The following is a 21,105-nucleotide window of genomic DNA, read 5'->3' on the forward strand; positions in this document are numbered from 1 at the left end:
CCCGTGGCAACAAATTCCATAGATTCACCACCCTCTGGCTAAAAAAATTTCTTCGCATTTCTGTTCTGAATGGGTGCCCTTCAATCCTTAAGTCATGCCCTCTCGTACTAGACTCCCCCATCATGGGAAACAACTTTGCCACATCCACTCTGTCCATGCCTTTCAACATTCGAAATGTTTCTATGAGGTCTCCTCTCATTCTTCTAAACTCCAAGGAATACAGTCCAAGAGCGGACAAACGTTCCTCATATGTTAACCCTCTCATTCCCGGAATCATTCTAGTGAATCTTCTCTGTACCCTCCCCAGCGTCAGCACATCCTTTCTTAAATAAGGAGACCAAAACTGCCCACAGTGCTCCAAGTGAGGTCTCACCAGCGCCTTCGAGAGCCTCAGGAACCGATCAAGCCCTGCTTTAAATGCACCCAACGACCCCCGGCTTCCGCAGTTGGCTGTGGCAACAAATTCCACAAATTCGCCACCCTCTGGTAAAATAAATTTTCTCGTACTGACTGAAAAAGTTGGTTTCACATACCATTTATACAGATGAAAACATATTGTTCACCCACATTACACAGTCCAGTGAGGTAGAACAATAATGCAGGATAACGTGTAGCAGTGATGGAGAAAGAGACATCCGTACACACGAGATGGTAGCACAACTCAGGGACAAAACCATAAGGCATGGGAACAGAATTAGGCCACCTAGTCCAGCGGTCCCCAACCACCGGGCCACAAAGCATGTGCTACCGGGCCGCGAGGAAACGATACGAGTCAGCTGCACCTTTCCTCATTCCCTGTCACGCACTGTTCAACTTGAACACAGGGTTGCCAACTGTCCCGTATTAGCCGGGACATCCCGTAAATTGGGCTAAATTGGTTTGTCCCACATGGGACTGCTCTTGTCCCGTATTCCCCCCACTAAGGTAGAGCGTTCCTATGAAACCTTTCGTGCCGAAATGGTGTGAAGCAAAGAAGCAATTATCATTAATTTATACGGGAAAAGTTTTTGAGTGTTCCCAGACCTGAAAAATAACCGAACAAATCATACCGAATAACACATAAACTGAAAATGAAGAACACTAACATATAGTAAAAGCAGGAATGATATGATAAATACACAGCCTATATAAAATAGAAATAACGTATGTACAGTATAGTCAGGAAGATGAAGGCAAAAGCGATTTGTGGGGGGAAAAAAAAATCGGCACATACGCACATGCTCACATCACAAGCGCACACAAGTGCCCGCACAAAGCTTCATGGTCATTGTAGTCTTTCCTGGGGTAAACACAAGTGTCCCGGGATTTGACTGCTACTTTCGTCCCTTGTTTGGGAGTGAGAAAGTTGGCAACCCTAACTGTAAAAGACACGCTGAGGTGAGTTCAACCCCACTTGAACACCACCACACCGCCCCCGCCGACGCCGCCGGTCAGCCGGTCCGCAAGAATATTGTCAATATTAAACCGGTCCGCGGTGCAAAAAAGATGGGGGACCCCTGACCAAGTCCATCAAGTCTGTTCTGCTATTCCATCCCGGCTGATTTACTATCCCTCTCAACCCCATTATCCTGTCTTCTCCCCGTCACCTTTGACACCCTGACTGATCAAAAACCTGTTAACCTCCACTTTAAGGACACCCAATGTCTTGGCCTCCACAGTCGTCCGTGGCAACAAATTCCACCCTCTGAAGAAAATCCTGCTCTTCTCTGTTCTAAGAGGACATCCCTCTACTCTGGGGCTCAGCCCTCTGGTCCTAGACTCCCCCACTGTAGGAAACATCCTCTCCACACCCACTCTATCTGTGTCCTCTGGTCCTAGACTCCCCCGCTACAGGAAACATCCTCTCCACATCCACTCTATCTGTGTCCTCTGGTCCTAGACTCCCCCCACTATAGGAAACATCCTCTCCACACCCACTCTATCTGTGTCCTTTGGTCCTAGACTCCCCCACTACAGGAAACATCCTCTCCACATCCACTCTATCTGTGCCCTCTGGTCCTAGAGTCCCCCACTACAGGAAACATCCTCTCCACATCCACTCTATCTGTGCCCTCTGGTCCTAGACTCCCCCACTATAGGAAACATCCTCTCCACATCCACTCATCTGTGCCCTCTGGTCCTAGACTCCCCCCATTATAGGAAACATCCTCTCCACACCCACTCTATCTGTGTCCTCTGGTCCTAGACTCCCCCATTATAGCAAACATCCTCTCCACATCTACTCTATCTGTGTCCTCTGGTCCTAGACTCCCCCATTATAGGAAACATCTTCTCCACATCCACTCTATCTGTACCCTCTGGTCCTAGACTCCCCCATTATAGGAAACATCCTCTCCACACCCACTCTCTATCTGTGCATAAATTTAACAGGCCGGCGGGAAGGAGAGCCGAGAGCTCTGGCACTCGAAGGCACAAGTGGGACCGAGCACATCCCGTTGCTGCCTCACTAAAGAAGCCAGTATAATCCAACACCGGCCGGCACCCGCCCCGGACATTGCCCCTTCTCCTCTCATCCATCAGGCAGAAGGTAACGAAAGCCCGCAAGCAGGCACCACGACAGATTCTGGCCTGCTGCTCTGAGGCGATCGAACAGTCTTGCCAGTACAATCAGATGGATTCTTGGCCTCACAATCTACCTCGCTGTGATCTTGTACCTTAACGGAATACCTGCACTGCACTCTCTCTGGGGCTGTTGCACTTTATTCTGCATGCTGTTACTGTTTTACCTTGTTCTACCTCAATGCACTGTGTAACGACCTGATCTGCAAGGCAAGCTTCTCATGGTATCTCGGCACCTAGTACCGTAATAAACCATTTTATCTGTTCAGTCTAGTGCAGACAACCCTGAACCACTGTACTGAAATATTTAATTTCAATGAAGGAAAACACAGTGATTTCCGACGGGCTGACAAAGGGTGACTGCCTTGCCATTCCTCCGGAAGGCAGTGTGCCTGCTGATTTTAGAGCAGGCTACCGGGCTGTGTACGTGTGTGTGTCCAGAGCAGAGCTTCCTCACCTCCCGCCAGGGGTTGCGGGGGGAGGCGGGTGGGGAGGGGGTGAGCTCCCGGTCTCGGCTCCCACCTCACAGGGAAAGGAAGGAGAGAGGAAACAGGAACCCAGGCAGATGGGAGAGTCGACCCTGGGAGAGAGAGGGACAGAACCCAGGTGACAGGGGGAGTCCAGAGGGAGAGAGAGGGACAGAACCCCAAGCGGATGGGGGAAGAGAGACGGGGACGGGACCCAGGGTGACGAGGGAAGAGAGAGGGTGACGGGGGAAGGGAGAGGGGGAACGGGACGCAGGGCGACGGGGGAAGGGAGAGGGGGGAAGGAGATGGGAGAGGGGGGAAGGAGATGGGAGAGGGGGTGATGGGGGAAGGGAGGGGGGAATGGGAGAGGGGGAATGGGAGAGGGGGAATGGGAGAGGGGGAAGGGAGAGAGGGTGTGACGGGGAAGGGAGAGGGGTTGACGGGGGAAGGGAGAGAGGGGTTGACGGGGGAAGGGAAAGAGGGGTTGACGGGGGAAGGGAGAGAGGGGGTGACGGGGGAAGGGAGAGGGTGTGACGGGGGAAGGGAGAGGGTGTGACGGGGGAAGGGAGAGGGTGTGACGGGGAAGGGAGAGGGGGTGACGGGGGGAAGGGAGAGGGTGTGACGGGGGAAGGGAGAGGGTGTGACGGGGAAGGGAGAGAGGGGTGACGGGGGGAAGGGGGTGACGGGGAAGGGAGAGAGCAGGTGATGGGGGAAGGGAGAGCAGGTGACGGGGAAGGGAGAGGGTGTGACGGGGGAAGGGAGAGGGTGTGACGGGGAAGGGAGAGGGTGTGATGAGGGAAGGGGGAGAGGGGGTGACGGGGAAGGGAGAGGGTGTGACGGGGAAGGGAGAGAGGGTGTGACGGGGAAGGGGGAGAGGGTGTGACGGGGAAGGGAGAGGGGTGTGACGGGGGAAGGGAGAGAGGGTGTGACGGGGGAAGGGAGAGAGGGTGTGACGGGGAAGGGAGAGGGGGTGACGGGGAAGGGAGAGGGGGTGACAGGGGGAACGGAGGGGGGTGACAGGGGGAACGGAGGGGGGGGTGATGGGGGAAGGGAGAGAGGGTGTGACGGGGGTAAGGGAGAGGGTGTGACGGGGAAGGGAGAGGGTGTGACGGGGGTAAGGGAGAGGGAGTGACGGGGGTAAGGGAGAGGGAGTGACGGGGGTAAGGGAGAGAGGGAGTGACGGGGGTAAGGGAGAGAGGGGGTGACGGGGGAGGGAGACGGGGTAAGGGAGAGAGGGTGACGGGGTAAGGCAGAGAGGGGGTGACGGGGGGTAAGGGAGAGAGGGGGTGACGGGGGAAGGGAGGGGGTGTGACGGGGGAAGGGAGGGGGTGTGACGGGGAAGGGAGAGGGTGTGACGGGGAAGGGAGAGGGTGTGACGGGGGTAAGGGAGAGAGGGTGACGGGGAAGGGAGAGGGGGTGACGGGGTAAGGGAGAGAGGGGGTGACGGGGGGTAAGGGAGAGAGGGGTGTGACGGGGGAAGGGAGAGGGTGTGACGGGGGAAGGGAGGGGGTGTGACGGGGGAAGGGAGGGGGTGTGACGGGGGGAAGGGAGAGGGTGTGACGGGGGGAAGGGAGAGGGTGTGACGGGGAAGGGAGAGGGTGTGACGGGGGAAGGGAGAGGGTGTGACGGGGGTAAGGGAGAGGGGGTGACGGGGGAAGGGAGAGAGGGGGTGACGGGGGAGGGAGAGGGGGTGACGGGGGAAGGGAGAGGGGGTGACCGGGGAGGGAGAGAGGGGGTGACGGGGGAAGGGAGAGAGGGGGTGACGGGGGAAGGGAGAGAGGGGGTGACGGGGGAAGGGAGAGGGGGTGACGGGGGGAAGGGAGAGGGGGTGACGGGGGAAGGGAGAGGGGGTGACGGGGGAAGGGAGAGGGGGTGACGGGGGAAGGGAGAGGGGGGTGACGGGGAAGGGAGAGGGGGTGACGGGGGAAGGGAGAGGGGGTGACGGGGAAGGGAGAGGGGGTGACGGGGGAAGGGAGAGGCGGGGTGACGGGGGAAGGGAGAGGGGGTGACGGGGGAAGGGAGAGGGGGTGACGGGGGAAGGGAGAGGGGGTGACGGGGGAAGGGAGAGGGGGTGACGGGGGAAGGGAGAGGGGGTGACGGGGGAAGGGAGAGGGGGTGACGCGGGGGAAGGGAGAGGGGGTGACGGGGGGGAAGGGAGAGGGGGTGACGGGGGGAAGGGAGAGAGGGGGTGACGGGGGAAGGGAGAGGGGGTGACGGGGGGAAGGGAGAGAGGGGTGACGGGGGAAGGGAGAGGGGGTGACGGGGTAAGGGAGAGGGGGTGACGGGGGAAGGGAGAGAGGGGGTGACGGGGAAGGGAGAGAGGGGGTGACGGGGGGTAAGGGAGAGAGGGGGTGACGGGGGAAGGGAGAGGGTGTGACGGGGGAAGGGAGGGGGTGTGACGGGGGAAGGGAGAGGGGGTGACGGGGGAAGGGAGAGGGTGTGACGGGGGAAGGGAGAGGGTGTGACGGGGAAGGGAGAGGGTGTGACGGGGAAGGGAGAGGGTGTGACGGGGTAAGGGAGATAGGGTGACGGGGAAGGGAGAGAGGGGGTGACGGGGAAGGGAGAGGGGGTGACGGGGGAAGGGAGAGTGTGTGACGGTTGAAAGGGAGAGTGTGTGACGGTTGGAAGGGAGAGTGTGTGACGGGGGAAGGGAGAGGGTGTGACGGGGGAAGGGAGAGGGTGTGACGGGGGGAAGGGAGAGGGTGTGACAGGGGGAAGGGAGAGAGGGTGTGACGGGGGAAGGGAGAGGGTGTGACGGGGGGAAGGGAGAGAGGGTGTGACGGGGGGAAGGGAGAGGGTGTGACGGGGGAAGGGAGAGGGTGTGACGGGGGAAGGGAGAGGGTGTGACGGGGGAAGGGAGAGGGTGTGACGGGGAAGGAGAGAGGGGTGACGGGGAAGGGAGAGGGGGTGACGGGGGAAGGGAGAGGGGGTGACGGGGGAAGGGAGAGGGTGTGACGGTTGGAAGGGAGAGTGTGCGACGGGAGAAGGGAGAGGGTGTGACGGCAGAAAGGAGAGGGTGTGACGGGGGAAGGGAGAGGGGGTGACGGGGGAAGGGAGAGGGGGTGACGGGGGAAGGGAGAGGGGGTGACGGGGGAAGGGAGAGGGGGTGACGGGGGAAGGGAGAGGGGGTGACGGTGGGGAAGGGAGAGGGGGTGACAGGGGGAAGGGAGAGGGGGTGACGGGGGAAGGGAGAGGGGGTGACGGGGGAAGGGAGAGGGGGTGACGGGGGGAAGGGAGAGGGGGTGACGGGGGAAGGGAGAGGGGGTGACGGGGGAAGGGAGAGGGGGTGACGGGGGAAGGGAGAGGGGGTGACGGGGGAAGGGAGAGGGGGTGACGGGGGAAGGGAGAGGGGGTGACGGGGGGAAGGGAGAGGGGGTGACGGGGGGAAGTGAGAAGGGGTGACGGGGAAGTGAGAAGGGGTGACGGGGGGAGGGAGAAGGGGTGACGGGGGGAGGGAGAAGGGGTGACGGGGGAAGGGAGAGGGGGTAACGTGTAAGGGAGAGGGGGTGACGGGGGGAAAGGAGAGGGAGTGACGGGGGAAGGGAGAGGGGGTGACGGGGGAAGGGAGAGGGTGTGACGGGGGGAAGGGAGAGGGGGTGACGGGGGAAGGGAGAAGGGGTGACGGGGGAAGGGAGAAGGGGTGACGGGGGAAGGGAGAGGGGGTGACGGGGGAAGGGAGAGGGGGTGACGGGGGAAGGGAGAGGGGGTGTGACGGGGGAAGGGAGAGAGGGGGTGACGGGGGAAGGGAGACGGGGGAAGGGAGAGAGGGTGACGGGGAAGGGAGAGGGGGTGACGGGGGGAAGGGAGAGAGGGGGTGACGGGGGAAGGGAGAGGGTGTGACGGGGGAAGGGAGGGGTCTGACGGGGGAAGGGAGGGGTCTGACGGGGGAAGGGAGAGGGTGTGACGGGGAAGGGAGAGGGGGTGACGGGGGAAGGGAGAGGGTGTGACGGTTGGAAGGGAGAGTGTGTGACGGTTGGAAGGGAGAGTGTGTGACGGGGGAAGGGAGAGTGTGTGACGGGGGGAAGGGAGAGTGTGTGACGGGGGAAGGGAGAGGGTGTGACGGGGGGAAGGGAGAGGGTGTGACGGGGAAGGGAGAGGGGGTGACGGGGGAAGGGAGAGGGGGTGACGGGGGAAGGGAGAGGTGGTGACGGGGGAAGGGAGAGGGGGTGACGGGGGGAAGGGAGAGGGTGTGACGGGGGAAGGGAGAGGGTGTGACGGGGGAAGGGAGAGAGGGGGTGACGGGGGAAGGGAGAGAGGGGGTGACGGGGGAAGGGAGAGAGGGGGTGACGGGGAAGGGAGAGGGGGTGACGGGGGAAGGGAGAGGGGGTGACGGGGGAAGGGAGAGGGGGTGACGGGGAAGGGAGAGGGGGTGACGGGGGAAGGGAGAGGGGGTGACGGGGGAAGGGAGAGGGGGTGACGGGGGAAGGGAGAGGGGGTGACGGGGGAAGGGAGAGGGGGTGACGGGGGAAGGGAGAGGGGGTGACGCGGGGGAAGGGAGAGGGGGTGACGGGGGAAGGGAGAGGGGGTGACGGGGGGAAGGGAGAGGGGGTGACGGGGGGAAGGGAGAGCGGGGTGACGGGGGAAGGGAGAGGGGGTGACGGGGGAAGGGAGAGGGGGTGATGGGGGGAAGGGAGAAGGGGTGACGGGGGAAGGGAGAAGGGGTGACGGGGGGAAGGGAGAGGGGGTGACGGGGAAGGGAGAGGGGGTGACGGGGAAGGGAGAGGGGTGTGACGGGGGAAGGGAGAGGGGGTGTGACGGGGAAGGGAGAGGGGGTGTGACGGGGAAGGGAGAGGGGGTGACGGGGAAAGGAGAGGGGGTGACGGGGGTAAGGGAGAGAGGGGGTGACGGGGAAGGGAGAGGGGGTGACGGGGGAAGGGAGAGGGTGTGACGGGGGGAAGGGAGAGGGTGTGACGGGGGGAAGGGAGAGGGTGTGACGGGGGAAGGGAGAGGGTGTGACGGGGGGAAGGGAGAGGGTGTGACGGGGGGAAGGGAGAGGGTGTGACGGGGGGAAGGGAGAGGGTGTGACGGGGAAGGGGGAGAGGGTGTGACGGGGGAAGGGAGAGGGTGTGACGGGGGAAGGGAGAGAGAGTGTGACGGGGAAGGGAGAGGGGTTGACGGGGGTAATGGAGAGGGGGTGACGGGGAAGGGAGAGGGGGTGACAGGGGGAAGGGAGGGGGGTGACAGGGGGAACGGAGGGGGGGTGACGGGGGGAAGGGAGAGAGGGTGTGACGGGGGTAAGGGAGAGGGTGTGACGGGGAAGGAAGAGAGTGTGACGGGGTAAGGGAGAAGGAGTGACGGGGGTAAGGGAGAGGGGGTGACGGGGGTAAGGGAGAGAGGGGGTGACGGGGGAAGGGAGAGAGGGGGTGACGGGGGAGGGAGAGAGTGGGTGACGGGGGGAGGGAGAGAGGGGGTGACGGGGGAAGGGAGACAGGGTAAGGGAGAGAGGGTGACGGGGAAGGGAGAGGGGGTGACGGGGTAAGGGAGAGAGGGGGTGACGGGGGGTAAGGGAGAGAGGGGGTGACGGGGGAAGGGAGAGGGTGTGACGGGGGAAGGGAGGGGGTGTGACGGGGGAAGGGAGAGGGTGTGACGGGGGAAGGGAGAGGGTGTGACGGGGGAAGGGAGGGGGTGTGACGGGGGAAGGGAGAGGGTGTGACGGGGGAAGGGAGAGGGTGTGACGGGGGAAGGGAGAGGGTGTGACGGGGGAAGGGAGATAGGGTGACGGGGAAGGGAGAGAGGGGGTGACAGGGAAGGGAGAGGGGGTGACGGGGGAAGGGAGAGTGTGTGACGGTTGAAAGGGAGAGTGTGTGACGGTTGGAAGGGAGAGTGTGTGACGGGGGAAGGGAGAGGGTGTGACGGGGGAAGGGAGAGGGTGTGACGGGGGAAGGGAGAGGGTGTGACGGGGGAAGGGAGAGGGTGTGACGGGGGAAGGGAGAGGGTGTGACGGGGAAGGGAGAGAGGGTGTGACGGGGGAAGGGAGAGGGTGTGACGGGGAGAAGAGAGAGGGTGTGACGGGGGGAAGGGAGAGGGTGTGACGGGGGAAGGGAGAGGGTGTGACGGGGGGAAGGGAGAGGGTGTGACGGGGAAGGGAGAGGGGGTGACGGGGGAAGGGAGAGGGGGTGACGGGGGAAGGGAGAGGGGGTGACGGGGGAAGGGAGAGGGGGTGACGGGGGAAGGGAGAGGGGGTGACGGGGGAAGGGAGAGGGGGTGACGGGGGAAGGGAGAGGGGGTGACGGGGGAAGGGAGAGGGGGTGACGGGGGGAGGGAGAAGGGGGTGACGGGGGAAGGGGGTGAGAAGGGAGAGGGGTGACGGGGGAAGGGAGAGGGGGTGACGGGGGAAGGGAGAGGGGGTGACGGGGGGGAGAGGGGTGACGGGGAGGGAGAGGGGTGACGGGGGAAGGGAGAGGGGGTGACGGGGGAAGGGAGAGGGGGTGACGGGGGAAGGGAGAGGGGGTGACGGGGGAAGGGAGAGGGGGTGACGGGGGAAGGGAGAGGGGGTGACGGGGGAAGGGAGAGGGGGTGACGGGGGAAGGGAGAGGGGGTGACGGGGGAAGGGAGAGGGGGTGACGGGGGGAAGGGAGAGGGGGTGACGGGGGGAGAGGGTGACGGGGGAAGGGGAGGGGTGACGGGGGAAGGGAGAGGGGGTGACGGGGGAAGGGAGAGGGGGTGACGGGGGAAGGGAGAGGGGGTGACGGGGGAAGGGAGAGGGGGTGACGGGGGAAGGGAGAGGGGGTGACGGGGGAAGGGAGAGGGGGTGACGGGGGAAGGGAGAGGGGGTGACGGGGGAGAGGGGTGACGGGGGAAGGGAGAGGGGTGACGGGGGAAGGGAGAGGGGGTGACGGGGGAAGGGAGAGGGGGTGACGGGGGAAGGGAGAGGGGGTGACGGGGGGAAGGGAGAGGGGGTGACGGGGGGAAGGGAGAGGGGGTGACGGGGGAAGGGAGAGGGGGTGACGGGGGAAGGGAGAGGGGGTGACGGGGGAAGGGAGAGGGGGTGACGGGGGAAGGGAGAGGGGGTGACGGGGGAAGGGAGAGGGGGTGACGGGGGAAGGGAGAGGGGGTGACGGGGGAAGGGAGAGGGGGTGACGGGGGAAGGGAGAGGGGGTGACGGGGGAAGGGAGAGGGGGTGACGGGGGAAGGGAGAGGGGGTGACGGGGGAAGGGAGAGGGGGTGACGGGGGAAGGGAGAAGGGGTGACGGGGGAAGGGAGAGGGGGTGACGGGGGAAGGGAGAGGGGGTGACGGGGGAAGGGAGAGGGGGTAACGTGTAAGGGAGAGGGGGTGACGGGGGAAGGGAGAGGGGGTGACGGGGGAAGGGAGAGGGGGTGACGGGGGAAGGGAGAGGGGGTGACGGGGGAAGGGAGAGGGGGTGTGACGGGGGGAAGGGGTGACGGGGAAGGGAGAGGGGTGACGGGGAAGGGAGAGGGGGTGACGGGGGAAGGGAGAGGGGGTGAGAGGGTGACGGGGAAGGAGAGGGGGTGACGGGGGAAGGGAGAGGGGTGAGGGAGGGAGGGGGTGACGGGGGAAGGGAGAGGGGGTGACGGGGGAAGGGAGAGGGGGTGACGGGGGAAGGGAGAGGGGGTGACGGGGGAAGGGAGAGGGGGTGACGGGGGAAGGGAGAGGGGGTGACGGGGGAAGGGAGAGGGGGTGACGGGGGAAGGGAGAGAGGGTGTGACGGGGGGAAGGGAGAGGGGGTGTGACGGGGGAAGGGAGAGGGGGTGACGGGGGAAGGGAGAGGGGGTGACGGGGGAAGGGAGAGGGGGTGTGACGGGGGAAGGGAGAGGGGGTGACGGGGGAAGGGAGAGGGGGTGACGGGGGAAGGGAGAGGGGGTGACGGGGGAAGGGAGAGGGGGTGACGGGGGAAGGGAGAGGGGGTGACGGGGGAAGGGAGAGGGGGTGACGGGGGAAGGGAGAGGGGGTGACGGGGGAAGGGAGAGGGGGGGGACGGGGGAAGGGAGAGGGGGTGACGGGGGAAGGGAGAGGGGGTGACGGGGGAAGGGAGAGGGGGTGACGGGGGAAGGGAGAGGGGGTGACGGGGGAAGGGAGAGGGGGTGACGGGGGAAGGGAGAGGGGTGACGGGGAAGGGAGAGGGGGTGACGGGGGAAGGGAGAGGGGGTGACGGGGGAAGGGAGAGGGGGTGACGGGGGAAGGGAGAGGGGGTGACGGGGGAAGGGAGAGGGGGTGACGGGGGAAGGGAGAGGGGGTGACGGGGGAAGGGAGAGGGGTGACGGGGGAAGGGAGAGGGGGTGACGGGGGAAGGGAGAGGGGGTGACGGGGGAAGGGAGAGGGGGTGACGGGGGAAGGGAGAGGGGGTGACGGGGAAGGGAGAGGGGGTGACGGGGGAAGGGAGAGGGGGTGACGGGGGAAGGGAGAGGGGGTGACGGGGGAGGGGAGGGGGTGACGGGGGAAGGGAGAGGGGGTGACGGGGGAAGGGAGAGGGGGTGACGGGGGAAGGGAGAGGGGGTGACGGGGGAAGGGAGAGGGGGTGACGGGGGAAGGGAGAGGGGGTGACGGGGGAAGGGAGAGGGGGTGACGGGGGGAAGGGAGAGGGGGTGACGGGGGGAAGGGAGAGGGGGTGACGGGGGGAAGGGAGAGGGGGTGACGGGGGAAGGGAGAGGGGGTGACGGGGGAAGGGAGAGGGGGTGACGGGGGAAGGGAGAGGGGGTGACGGGGGAAGGGAGAGGGGGTGACGGGGGAAGGGAGAGGGGGTGACGGGGGAAGGGAGAGGGGGTGACGGGGGAAGGGAGAGGGGGTGACGGGGGAAGGGAGAGGGGGTGACGGGGGAAGGGAGAGGGTGTGACGGGGGAAGGGAGAGGGTGTGACGGGGGAAGGGAGAGGGTGTGACGGGGGAAGGGAGAGAGGGTGTGACGGGGGAAGGGAGAGAGGGTGTGACGGGGGAAGGGAGAGGGGGTGACGGGGGGAAGGGAGAAGGGGTGACGGGGGAAGGGAGAGGGGGTGACGGGGGAAGGGAGAGGGGGTGACGGGGGAAGGGAGAGGGGGTGACGGGGGAAGGGAGAGGGGGTGACGGGGGAAGGGAGAGGGGGTGACGGGGGAAGGGAGAGGGGGTGACGGGGGAAGGGAGAGGGGGTGACGGGGGAAGGGAGAGGGGGTGACGGGGGAAGGGAGAGGGGGTGACGGGGGAAGGGAGAGGGGGTGACGGGGGAAGGGAGAGGGGGTGACGGGGGAAGGGAGAGGGGGTGACGGGGGAAGGGAGAGGGGGTGACGGGGGAAGGGAGAGGGGGTGACGGGGGAAGGGAGAGGGGGTGACGGGGGAAGGGAGAGGGGGTGACGGGGGAAGGGAGAGGGGGTGACGGGGGAAGGGAGAGGGGGAGAGGGGGTGACGGGGGAAGGGAGAGGGGGTGACGGGGGAAGGGAGAGGGGGTGACGGGGGAAGGGAGAGGGGGTGACGGGGAAGGGAGAGGGGTGACGGGGGAAGGGAGAGGGGGTGACGGGGGAAGGGAGAGGGGGTGACGGGGGAAGGGAGAGGGGGTGACGGGGGAAGGGAGAGGGGGTGACGGGGAAGGGAGAGGGGGTGACGGGGGAAGGGAGAGGGGGTGACGGGGGAAGGGAGAGGGGGTGACGGGGGAAGGGAGAGGGGGTGACGGGGGAAGGGAGAGGGGGTGACGGGGGAAGGGAGAGGGGGTGACGGGGAAGGGAGAGGGGTGACGGGGAAGGGAGAGGGGTGACGGGGGAAGGGAGAGGGGTGACGGGGGAAGGGAGAGGGGGTGACGGGGGAAGGGAGAGGGGGTGACGGGGGAAGGGAGAGAGGGGGTGACGGGGGAAGGGAGAGGGGGTGACGGGGGAAGGGAGAGGGGGTGACGGGGGAAGGGAGAGGGGGTGACGGGGGAAGGGAGAGGGGGTGACGGGGGAAGGGAGAGGGGGTGACGGGGGAAGGGAGAGAGGGGGTGACGGGGGAAGGGAGAGGGGGTGACGGGGGAAGGGAGAGGGGGTGACGGGGGAAGGGAGAGGGGGTGACGGGGGAAGGGAGAGGGGGTGACGGGGGAAGGGAGAGGGGGTGACGGGGGAAGGGAGAGGGGGTGACGGGGGAAGGGAGAGGGGGTGACGGGGGAAGGGAGAGGGGGTGACGGGGGAAGGGAGAGGGGTGACGGGGGAAGGGAGAGGGGGTGACGGGGGAAGGGAGAGGGGGTGACGGGGGAAGGGAGAGGGGGTGACGGGGGAAGGGAGAGGGGGTGACGGGGGAAGGGAGAGGGGGTGACGGGGGAAGGGAGAGGGGGTGACGGGGGAAGGGAGAGGGGGTGACGGGGGAAGGGAGAGGGGGTGACGGGGGAAGGGAGAGGGGGTGACGGGGGAAGGGAGAGGGGGTGACGGGGGAAGGGAGAGGGGGTGACGGGGGAAGGGAGAGGGGGTGACGGGGGAAGGGAGAGGGGGTGACGGGGGAAGGGAGAGGGGGTGACGGGGGAAGGGAGAGGGTGTGACGGGGGAAGGGAGAGGGGGTGACGGGGGAAGGGAGAGGGTGTGACGGGGGAAGGGAGAGGGGGTGACGGGGGAAGGGAGAGGGGGTGACGGGGGAAGGGAGAGGGGGTGACGGGGGAAGGGAGAGGGGGTGACGGGGGAAGGGAGAGGGGGTGACGGGGGAAGGGAGAGGGGGTGACGGGGGAAGGGAGAGGGGGTGACGGGGGAAGGGAGAGGGGGTGACGGGTGAAGGGAGAGGGGGTGACGGGGGAAGGGAGAGGGGGTGACGGGGGGAAGGGAGAGGGGGTGACGGGGGAAGGGAGAGGGGGTGACGGGGGAAGGGAGAGGGGGTGACGGGGGAAGGGAGAGGGTGTGACGGGGGAAGGGAGAGGGTGTGACGGGGGAAGGGAGAGGGTGTGACGGGGGAAGGGGGAGAGGGGGTGACGGGGGAAGGGAGAGGGGGTGACGGGGGGAAGGGAGAGGGGGTGACGGGGGAAGGGAGAGGGGGTGACGGGGGAAGGGAGAGGGGGTGACGGGGGAAGGGAGAGGGGGTGAGGGGGAAGGAGAGGGGGTGACGGGACGGGGGGAAGGGAGAGGGGGTGACGGGGGAAGGGAGAGGGGGTGACGGGGGAAGGGAGAGGGGGTGACGGGGGAAGGGAGAGGGGGTGACGGGGAAGGGAGAGGGGGTGACGGGGGGAAGGGAGAGGGGGTGACGGGGGGAAGGGAGAGGGGGTGACGGGGGGAAGGGAGAGGGGGTGACGGGGGGAAGGGAGAGGGAGTGACGGGGAAGGGAGAGGGTGTGACAGGGGGAAGGGACAGAGGGTGTGACGGGGAAGGGAGAGGGGGTGACGGGGGAAGGGAGAGGGGGTGACGGGGGAAGGGAGAGGGTGTGACGGGGGAAGGGAGAGGGTGTGACGGGGGAAGGGAGAGGGGGTGACGGGGAAGGGAGAGGGGGTGACGGGGGGAAGGGAGAGGGGGTGACGGGGGAAGGGAGAGGGGGTGACGGGGGAAGGGAGAGGGGGTGACGGGGAAGGGAGAGGGGGTGACGGGGGGAAGGGAGAGGGGGTGACGGGGGAAGGGAGAGGGGGTGACGGGGGAAGGGAGAGGGGGTGACGGGGGAAGGGAGAGGGGGTGACGGGGGGAAGGGAGAGGGGGTGACGGGGGAAGGGAGAGGGGGTGACGGGGGAAGGGAGAGGGGGTGACGGGGGAAGGGAGAGGGGGTGACGGGGGAAGGGAGAGGGGGTGACGGGGGAAGGGAGAGGGGGTGACGGGGGAAGGGAGAGGGGGATGGGACCCCTGGTTGACATCCTCTACTGGGATCTTGCTGTGCATTGTAGGCGGGGCTCTCGGCCTCCTTTTCCCCCCGATTCCCCACCCCCACCCCCACCCCCACCCCCACGCTCCCGGCCCCCCATCCCCAGCCGCCGGGGTTTTACCTGCCCGGCCGACCGGCCCGTCCGTTCTCCTCCCGACCCGATCGCTCCTGACCGGAAGCCCTCGGCGCCGCCGCCTCACCGCTCCGGGTCGCGGAGCAACAGGTTGCCTTCGTTCCGGGCCTCGATCCCCGAACCCTCTTCCGTTCCACCCCCCACCCCGGGATCCTCTCGCCCTCAGTCCCTCCGGGAGGACTCACCGGTTACCGGTTGCTTTTCAGAGTCAGGCCCCGCCGCTCGCTCCTTCACCCCCGGAACCTCTGTTCATTGATTTTCAGTGGTAAGGTGCGCGGTCCCTCTGGCGGCCCCTCATTACGGACCTGTCCGTCGCCAAACTCTCTTTACGAACACCCGCACCTCGCCATTGCCGACATTTCCTCGACCTGCGGCACAAGTTTAACTTCTGTTGCACCGGGGGAGTGGAGTGGCAAGGGACGGCTTCCGGGTCGGAGGGTGCTTCCGGTGTCGGTCCGGTCGCCAGGGGTAACCGCGGTTTGTCGGCCTGGCGGTGTCACCTCGGCTCCGACTCCACGGCCCGAGCTTCGCTCCCAGCCCCGGCCTCCGGTAGCGGTGCCTCACCCGGCCCCGATCCTCTTCCGCGGCCTCCGCATCTGCCTGACTCCGCTTCACAGGTGCGTCATTTCGTTGTTTGTGGGCAATTAACAGAAACCCATTGCCAGCGGACGGCGTTTCCCATTGGATTAGAATTGTGTGTCGGTGTTCTGATTGGTCCTCGTACTGCCCATTCAGAATCAGTTCTAGTACAGTTTGCATTTGGATTGGATGACACTGTGTGCTCCTTCTAATTGGTTGTCATCTGGCGTACTCCCGGTACTGTTCAGATTGCAATTGGATGACCGCTGCCGCCCCGCCCCTGTTGATGGCGGTTTCGATTGGTCTGAATTGAGCGGTGCCGTTCTGATTGATCGTCACGGTGTCCAATCAGAAGCAGGCTCTATTCAGGCCGCGTTCCGATTGGGCGGCGCCGTTCGCCCGTTATAATTGGCTGTCTTCGGACCAATCACTGGCCAGCTAGTGGATTCATTCACAAAGAATCATCGCTACAACTGCCACGGTGCGTTTGTGCGGGGCCGGCCGCCTGGGCGCCGCTTTCCACCGGGTGAGACCCCGCTGGCCCTTCGCTCTCGCCCACGCAGCCTGATTCGTCTGGCCACTCGTTCCAGGGTATTGAAGGTGAAAGTTTCTGGTCCTCTGACTGTACATGGGTACAGCCAAACGAAACTTCGTCCCGCCGGACCACGCTGCAAACGCGCAAAACACAATATTACATCCTTCACATACATGAGGAGTAAAAATCGTTACAGTATGTCTCCGTCTGAATGTGCAATTTATGGTAATTTGTAATAAATAGCAGACTCCCACCTCTCCCGGAAGTTCCGGGAGTCTCCCGCATATTGATAGCGGCTCCCTGATGCCCGCAAATTATATACAATAACCCGGAAATCGATTTTTATGAGAGTGAGAGAGAGAGAGACCACAAGAGCGAGAGAGAGAGCGCGCGAGTGAGGGAGAGAGCAAGCAAGAGAGCGTGCTATGGCAGAGTGTTCCAAAAAAAGAAAATATAAATCGTACGTCACCCCAGACTACACTAAAGTGTACCCCTGCCTAATAGGGGTCAAAATAATGACAGTGTTGCCCGCTGCTCTGTTTGCAACAGTGACTTTTCTATTGCCCATGGTGGGTTAAGACTGTAAAAGACATGTTGAAGTGAGTTTAACAGGTGTCATTCGTTCATTAGCGTAGCTAACGTTATTTAAACTAGCTGGTTGGCTGCTAAGGAGCTACTCTATTGCAGACTCCCACCTCTCCCGGAAGTCTCCCGCAAATTGATGGAGCTACCTCCCTGAAACGAGTTTTTTGCTGGGTGGGATGTCTGAAATAGTATGGACAACAGGACACTCAAATTTGCGTAAACCAGCTCGCCGTCCCGGTGGTTGGCGGGCCGTTCATTAGTCTCACGGCCTGGGGGATGAAGCTGTTTACCCAGTCTGACAGTCCCCAGTCCTGACGCTTCTGAACCTCCTTCCTGACGGTGGTGGGTCAGAGAGATTGTGGGCTCCTCAGAATGCCTCAGGCCTCTCGTTTTTCAAGCTCCAGGTTAATGTCGCCACACACATCAAAGTTGCTGGTGAACGCAGCAGGCCAGGCAGCATCTATAGGAAGAGGCGCAGTCGACGTTTCAGGCCGAGACCCTTCGTCAGGACTAACTGAAGGAAGAGTGAGTAAGGGATTTGAAAGCTGGAGGGGGAGGGGGAGATGCAAAATCTAACTTCCGCTAGGCCCCACCTCCCCCTCGTACCCCATCTGTTACTCTTTTTTATGCACACGTTCTTTCTCTCACTCTCCTTTTTCTCCCTCTGTCCCTCTGAATATACCTCTTGCCCATCCTCTGGGTCACCCCCCCCCCGTCTTTCTTCCTGGACCTCCTGTCCCATGATCCTCTCGTATCCCCTTCTGCCTATCACCTGTCCAGCTCTCGGCTCCATCCCTCCCCCTCCTGTCTTCTCCTATCATTTTGCATCTCCCCCTCCCCCTCCAGCTTTCAAATCCCTTACTCACTCTTCCTTCAGTTAGTCCTGACGAAGGGTCTCGGCCTGAAACGTCGACTGCGCCTCTTCCTACAGATGCTGCCTGGCCTGCTGCGTTCACCAGCAACTTTGATGTGTGTTGCTTGAATTTCCAGCATCTGCAGAATTCCTGTTGTTTGAGGTTAATGTCGCCGGTCGTCCAATGTGTAAATAACATACCCCTCGGATCTCTTCGTATTTCTCTCCTCTCGCCCAAGATCCCGCATCCCGTGGATCTGGATCCCTCCTGCCTTGGGGAAAGCACTCTGACTACCCTGTCTCTGCTGATTATATTGTCGAAATGACGATAAAAAGTGACTGGACTGGACTAGACTATACAATACAATCAGGGTTAATATTAACGGCGTGCGCCGTGAAATTTCTTCTCTTTCAGGCAGTGGTACAGTGCAATACATAATAACATGAAATACAGTATACACACAAATATGTATATAAAAATCACAATTTAAAAAGTAGTGAGGTAGTGTTCATGGGTTCAACGTCCATTCAGAAATCATTTGGCAGAAGGGACACTACGGAGGCCAGTGCCCATGATGGAGCTGATCGAGTTTACAACTCTCTGCAGCTTCTTTCGGTCCTGTACAGCAGCCTCCCCCGCACCCCCATACCAGACGGTGATGCAGCCAGTCAGAATGCTCTCCACAGTCCATCTGTAGAAGTTTTCGAGTGTTTTAGGTGACAAACCAAGTCTCCTCAGGCAGGCTGTGTTGGCGCCAGGAACATGCCCAGCCACTGATCCCTCTAACCTGAGCATGGGCACGGCCACGCGGTAGCCAAAATGCTCTCACGCACATAGCCTTCGTTGCCACGCGGCTGGAATTTTCTGTTATAGGACGCTCTGTTGAAGCGTCAGGCAGCTTTCAGGCGGTGTGAAAATTCCCTGCTTAGAGCAAAGGTTGTCCCGCCCAGCTGTAAAGAAATATCAGAGGGAACATTGGTCCCAGCGCTATTCCCGGAGACAAATCTCTTTGCAAATTTCTAGTAAGGGAAACACCCCTGTCGGATGTCGAGAATTTTTCTTATCCTTGGGTTCTTTTAGGAGTTCAGGAATGAGTGAGGAACTTTGATTTTCACGAACATTTATTTTAAAATTTAAGTAATGATACAAAGTAACAAAGCAGATGTTAAATGGGAGAGATTCAATATCGTGCTTTTGAAAAATGACCTCTATATTCCAGATAACAGAAATCTCTTTGATAACAGAACCTTGTGATCATATGTTTAACGGTTGAATAAGTTTGGTATGGGTCCCCAAATCCTAAGAACTTTCTGCAGGGGCACAACTGAGAGCATCCTGACTGGCTGCATCACTGCCTGGTATGGGAACTGTACCTCCCTCAATCGCAAGACTCTGCAGAGAATGGTGTGGACAGCCCAGCGCATCTGTAGATGTGAACTTCCCACGATTCAGGACATTTACAGAGACAGGTGTGTAAAGAGGGCCCAAAAGATCATTGAGGACCCGAGTCACCCCAACCACAAACTGTTCCAGCTGCTACCATCCGGGAAACGGTACCGCAGCATAAAAGCCAGGACCAACAGGCTCCGGGACAGCTTCTTCCACCAGGCCGTCAGACTGATTAACTCACGCTGATTTGAGTGTATTTGTAAGCTATATTGACTGTCCTGTTGTACATACTATTTATTACAGTTTACTATAAATTACACATTAAGGCAGAGACATAACATAAAGATTTTTACTCATGTATGTGAAGGATTTAAGAAATAAAGTCAATGCAATTAACTTGCTGATACTTAGCCACTGAAAAATGAAAAGGTATATGCAACTGCTGTACCGCCTTCTGCCAGTAGGTGGCGACAAACCACCACAGACTTGTGAAAAGTACATGAGTTTGTTAGACATACAAATTGTTAAAAATACAAATTATGTCAGTAAAAAAAACTGTGATTTTAGCCTTGCATTAATTCAATTAATGTCTTCTAAAAAGAATTTAAGGAAGAACAACCGATTCCAACATTCCTCCATCACTTTTGAGTCCTGACGAAGGGTCTCGGCCCGAACGTTGACTGATCGTTTCCACGGATGCTGCCCGAGCTGCTGAGTTCCTCCAGCGTGTTATGCATGTTGCTTCGACCCCAGCATCTGCAGAGTATTTTGTGTTTACCCCCTCAGTCGCTATCGTCTTCCCCCTATCCCCAAGCCAATTTTGGATGCATTTTGCCAACATGTCTTTGATTCCCTTGTGCCTTCAACTTCTGGACTACGCCCACCATGATGGAGCTGAAATCTCTGTCAGCTTGGTTGGCCCTGCTACCTTCTGCAGTTTTCCTAGATCGTCTGTTCATGTCGTGTGACAAGGGCAACCATGGTCTTTCCATGACTGTGATTGTTCTTGGCAAATTTTTCGACGGGAGTGATTTGCCATTGGCTTCTGGGCAGTGTGTGTCTTTACAAGATGGGTGACCCCCCCCCTCAAAGCCCATTATCAATACCCTTCAGAGATTGTCCGCCTGGCGCCAGTGGTCGCATCACCAGGACTTGTGATCTGCACTGGCTGTACTCACGGCTTCACGTGACCCTGATCGAGGGGGCTAATCAGGTGCTACACCACGCCCGAGGGTGACCTGCGGGCGAGCGGAGGGAAGGAGCGCCTCGCACCCCCTTTGGTAGAGACGTATCTCCACCCCGACACCCAAGTTTTCCTCAACAGGAAAGGGGACGTCACATCCAGAGTTTCTCCGGTTAACGGAACATTTCCCTCCGCGGCCTCTCTGACGTCGTGGGGAACCGCGCGCCAGGCATGTTACGGCAGCGGTTTGCCATTGCCTTCTGCCGGGAGAGTTTCCAAAGAGATCATAACCCAGCACGGATGGAAAGCGTGCAGGGGAGCCGGCTGGATTCGAACTCAGGACCCTTTGTCCCGAAGTCCGGCACTGATGCCCACCAGCCTTATCAAAAAAAAACATCAAAAACTCAATGGCTAATAATTATTGATGGTTTTATTTTGCTATATTTGTACTCTATTCTTGGTTGGTGGAACTGTAACGAAATCCAATTTCTGTCTATCTATCTATAATTTTAAGGTGATTGGAGGGAGGGGAGATGTCTAAGGTCAGTATTTTACACAGTGGTATGTGTGCGGGACGCCCTGCCAGGGGGCGGTGGTGGCAGCGGCTACACGAGGGACATTTAAGGGACTCTCAGATTGACACATGGTCCCGCTTGGTGGCGCAATGAGATCAGCGCCAGACTCCGGAGCGAAGGTTCCCGGGTTCGAATCCGAGTCGGGTCGAGCGCCGAGCTGGCAACTCGGCATCGTAAAAACAGGAATAGCTGGCCAGGGAAACACCGTCCTGACGGTGCCCCGGTAACTCCACTGCCGAGTTAAGGGCTATTCTTCTTCTTCGAGATTGACACATGGATGAGTGAAAATGGAGGGAAAGGTTAGATTGATTGCAGAGGAAGTTCAGAAGCTGGTGCAACATTGTGCAATGCTTTCTGTTAAAGATTAAGCATTGGAAGAGTCACCAGTTGAATATTGAGTTGTGTTCGAAGTTCAAAGTAAGTTTATTACCAGAGTCACCGCACACAGCCCGAGGAATCATTTTCTTTCGGGCGTCCACAGCGAATACAAAGAGACACAAAAGATTGCATGCAACAGGACGGTCAA

General features: G+C 61.6%; 2 protein-coding genes across 4 annotated transcripts in view; one reads left to right on the top strand and one right to left on the bottom strand.

The window, feature by feature from the left end:
• The window catches only part of nkapd1 (NKAP domain containing 1), a 67,015-nt gene extending 51,886 nt beyond the window's left edge, over window positions 1-15,129 (bottom strand). Inside the window, exon 1 of one of the 3 annotated variants that reach the window (XM_063038293.1) lies at window positions 14,868-15,031. The gene's annotated coding sequence lies outside the window, so the exon portion shown is untranslated. Of the gene's footprint in view, window positions 1-14,867; window positions 15,032-15,064 lie in introns of those variants that run through there. The other 2 variants (XM_063038292.1, XM_063038291.1) reach the window with 2 other exon arrangements.
• Window positions 15,130-15,362: 233 nt separating this feature from the next.
• Window positions 15,363-21,105, top strand: part of pih1d2 (PIH1 domain containing 2) — a gene marked incomplete at its 3' end in the record, with an annotated part of 29,548 nt that continues 23,805 nt past the window's right edge. Inside the window, exon 1 of the mRNA XM_063038184.1 lies at window positions 15,363-15,496. The remainder of the gene's footprint in view (window positions 15,497-21,105) is intronic.

Source organism: Mobula hypostoma, chromosome X2 (genome assembly GCF_963921235.1).
Source record: "Mobula hypostoma chromosome X2, sMobHyp1.1, whole genome shotgun sequence".
NCBI lineage: Eukaryota > Metazoa > Chordata > Chondrichthyes > Myliobatiformes > Myliobatidae > Mobula > Mobula hypostoma.